We start from the raw sequence: 4726 nt of genomic DNA on the forward strand, positions 1-4726 counted from the left end.
CTGTTGCTCGCCTATTCCCACATATAATATGAAATATGAGCAAAATAATACTGAAAATATATCAGATATACCTGCAGTGAGTGAAAGACTGAAAGTCAATGAAATGATTATGTTTCTCCTCTGTGAATTTAATGCTTCCAAAACATTTCACTTTTTAAATTAATATGCAGTGAAATTGTTGTTTTTATAGTACATAGTTTTATTTTTTCTTCAAAGATTTACTTTTTTATATGAGAACTGGGGTATAGGCCAGTGGTGCAGGAGGATAAGAGGATTCACCAGAGACAGAGTGAGGAACAGAACAGGCAGACTGACCAAAATACACTGCTAAGGGGTGCAGAGGGCGAGACAGGAGAGGTCTGCTGCACCACGTGGGTTGCTCTGCAGCTGGCTGGGATTGAACTGGCACTGCAGAGGCTGCGGATAGCTTCACAGCGCTGCGCTCAACCACCTGTACCACTAGGGAGGCCCTATAGTATGTAGTTTTGAGTTTTAAAATATATAAAGATCCAGTTAACTGTCACGACAGTTAAGATATAGAATGGTTTCAGCAGCCTCAAAAATTTTCCATGTATGCTCCTGAAAGCATGGAAACCGCTTAGCTATTCTCCATCACTCTAGTTTTCCCTTCTCCATAATCCACATGAATGAAATCAGAAAGTATGTAAACTTGATAGACTTTCTCCAATAATAATTCCTTTGAGAAACATTGATGCTATGATGTGTATTGATATATATTTTTTATTAGCATTAGTAATATGTTATAGATTTAATATAGTTTGTTTATCCATTTGTCAATGACAATGTTGTTTCCAGTTTGGATTCTAAATAAAGTCATTTGAAAACCCTCTTGAAAGTATTCACCATTCTACAGGTCATTAAAAACATTTGTGATTTAGGGAAGACCATCAAAATATCAACATTAATAAGTGTTGAAGATGTTGAATCTAAACATGATGACTTTGAGGGATTCAAGTCTTCCATGGTGGAAATAATTACAGATATGGTGGAAATAGCAATAGAACTAGAATTAGAAGTGAAGATGTGATTGAATTCCTGCAACTTCATGATAAAAATTTAATAGATGTGGAGTTCCTTTGTATGATTGAACAAAGAATGATTTATTGAGACAGTTAAAATTCCATACAAAGGTGCTGTGAACATTGTTAAAATGACAAGAGGAATTAAAATATTTTTTAAACTTGGTAGATAAAGCAACAATTGGACTTAAAAGGCTTGACTTAAATTTTAAAACATATTCTGCTATGGGCAAATGTTATAAAACTGTACGACATGCTGAGAAATTTTTCCCAAGTCAATCGATGCAACATTCTTCATTATTATCTTATTTTAAGAAATTGCCATAGTGACCTCAACACTCCGTAACAACCACCCTGATCAGTCAGGAGCCATCAACATTGAGACAAGACCCTCCAATAGCAAAAAGGTTATATGACTCATTGAAGCTTCAGATGATGGTTAACACATTTTAGCAATGAAATACTTTAAATACTCATGCATATGAGTTTCTATACATCATGCTATTGCACACTTGATTGCAGTATACTGTCAACATAACTTTTATACACACTGGGAAATGAAAAAAAAGTCATATGACTTTATTGTCATATTGCCATTTTCCAGTAGTCTGGGATCAAACTCACAATATTTCCAAGGTGTTTCTATATTCTGTTCCATTGATTTATGTTACTATACCTTCACCAATGTCACATGTGATGATTAAAAGTCACACTGTGCTGATTAAAATAGCTTTGTAGCAATTATTAAAATCCAATAGTGAGTATTTCATCTTTGTTCTGTATTGCAAAATTATTTAAGTTGTTCTAGGTCCTTTATCCTTCCTCCATATACATCTTAGACTCAGTTTGTGTGTGTGTGTGGGGTGGGGGTGGGGGCAGGGATTTTATGCAGAATTGCTTCAGTTTGGAAATAATTAACTTTCAAACTATATTAAGTCTTCCATTTCATTAACAAGAAATACATCTCCATTGATTTAGGATTTCTGTAATGTCTTAAATCAGTGCTTGTATTTTTCAGTATACAAATACTGTACCTGTTGTTTTAGAAATTTATTTAAGCATTTTATTATTTTGAAACTATTATAAATGATATTGTTCCCTTTTTTGATTTCAATATACTTTTCAGTAGATCTTATGAAATTTACTAAGTAAGTAATGATGTAATTTAGGAATAGACCATTTTATTTTTTACTATGTAATCTTTGTGTCTTATAGATTCACTTTTCTGGAATTATTACACTGACTAGGATATTTAACATGATAAATAAGAGTGATAAGGGACATCGGGATTATTCCTCATCTTTGGGAAAAATCGTTTTATCATTTGAAATATTGTCAACTGCAGTTTTCCTATAGAAGATCTCTGTTATGAAGGATGTTCACTTCAATTAATATCTTTCTGAGTAGTTTTACCATATACAGACTCTGGATTTGTCATACTTTTTGAGCATCAATTATTATGCTCCTTATTTTTAATCTATAATATAGTAAATGACACTGAACTCCAAAATTAAACTAGCGTGGCTTTTTTAGGAAAAACCCTGAGTGGCCATGGTATATTATTCTTTTTATGTGTTTCTTACTTTGATTTACTAGTATTTTTTAAAAAAAAAATTCATTAAAGAATGCCTATATTCATGAGAGAAATTGATCTGCAGGTTTTTTTTTTTTTTCTCTTGGTTTGGATGTTTATATTGTATAGTTTGTATCTAGTCTTAATATTAGGGTAATTTTACTTTCATAAGATTAATTAGGAAGTGCTCCCTCCTCTTTTTATTGAAAAAAACCTGCATAGTCTGGCTATTTTTTAAATGTGCGATAAATCTCAGAAGTGAAATTGTCTAAGTCTGGAGACTTTTGGGACTAAGTCCCAAGACTTTTAGTAATGGATTCATTTTATTTAGTAAGACAGGACCGTTCATGTTATCGCTTTCTTCTGTAGTAAATTTTGATTTTTTATGATTTTCAAAGAATTAATATACTTTAAATTGTCATATTTATTTTTACAATTACTTTCAGGATTCTTATTTTAATGCCTATGTAATCTCTAGTGATATTGCTTTAATTTTTGATATCGATGTCTTTTTCATTTCTTGTGTCGCTAAGTGTTTACTATTTTTATTAATCTTTTAAAAAATAAATTTTGGTTCATGTCATTTCAGTTTTGTTTGCTTTTGCTCATTAATATTTCCTTCAGTCTTCTTACTTTACATTTATTGTGTCCTTTTTAAGAATTTCTTTAGGTAGAAATTTAAATTGTTGATTTGGAACACTTTCTCTTTTATAATATAAGCATTTAGCACTATGTACTTCTCTCCAAACACCATCTTCTTCCATCCCATAAACTTTGTTATATTGTGTTTTGATTGTCAACAGTTAAAAATATTTTCTGATTTCCCTTGATACCTCATTTTTTGAAACATGCCTTTTTTTTTAAGTGTGTTGCTTAGTTTCCAAATATTTGAAGATTTCCCAGTTATCTTTAATTTATCAATGTTTAATTCCATTATAATCAGAAACACTCTAAATTAATTCAATTATTTTAATTTTATTCAGGTTTTGGAAATAAGATGACATCTATTTTGGTGAATGTTCTAGGAGCTCTTGGAAAAAATGTTTTTTTTTTAATACTTTTTTGGATAGAATGTTCTATAAATGTGAACTGGATCCCATTTGTTGGTAGTCTTCAGCTTTTCTGTATCCTTGCTAATTTTTAATTTTATGTCTAGTACTTTGAGCAATTGTTGAGAAAGGGATGTTGAATTTTCAAGATATAGTTATGAATTATTTCATTTCTCCTTTCAGTTCTACATACGTTTTCCTTTCACGTCTTTTGAAACTCTGTTGTTTGGTGCATACCCATATTGGATTGTTAAAACTTCTTGGTAGATTGAATCTCTTGTTTTTGTGTGCCATTCTTCTTTATCTCTGATAATTTCCTTTGTATTGAAGCTAGTCTATATTATACTAATATAATAGAAATTGCTTCCATGAAATGAGACAGGCTAAACAGTTTTAGGATCGATCAGCGATTTGAATTATTTCAGCAGATTTTGGGGCATAAGGGTTATCCTAGGTTGTCTAATATGTGGTTCTTGGACATTTAGGATGATTGTATGGTGGACCAGAATAAGAAAGCCTGACAGTGGAGGTGATTGGGGGTTTGTATTTAATGACAACTCAAGAAAACAAACTAGCCAGTTTCTATCCATGGTCTCACAAAGTGAGTAAAGACAGCATTTATTTTCCGTGCATTAATCCCTTCCTTAATAAATCAATAGAAACTCATTATAATTATATAAGAATCATGGTCAAACTATTAGCATATATTTTTTAAAAAAGAAAAATTTTGTATTTCAGATTCTTATTTTAAAGTATTTTTATAGCAGTTGTTTTTCATCACCACAGGGCAGAACACAAGAAATGTAACATTTCTTTGCACTTTTTTTAAAAAGATTTATTTATTTATTTATACAAGAACTGGGATACAGTCAGAGGCTCAGGAGGGTGAGAGAATTCACCAGAGACAGAGCAGGGAACAGAACAGGCAGATGGACTGAAGACACTGCTGAGGGGAGCAGTAGCGAGGCAGGAGAGATCTGCTGCACCATATGGGTATCTTCCTGGCCGGCCAGGAATCGAACCCACACTGCAGAGGCTGCAGCAGCTTCACAGTACTGCACTCA

This window comes from Talpa occidentalis, unplaced genomic scaffold (assembly GCF_014898055.3).
Source record: "Talpa occidentalis isolate TD23 unplaced genomic scaffold, MPIMG_talOcc4v2.1 talOcc4.13, whole genome shotgun sequence".
NCBI classification, from domain to species: domain Eukaryota; kingdom Metazoa; phylum Chordata; class Mammalia; order Eulipotyphla; family Talpidae; genus Talpa; species Talpa occidentalis.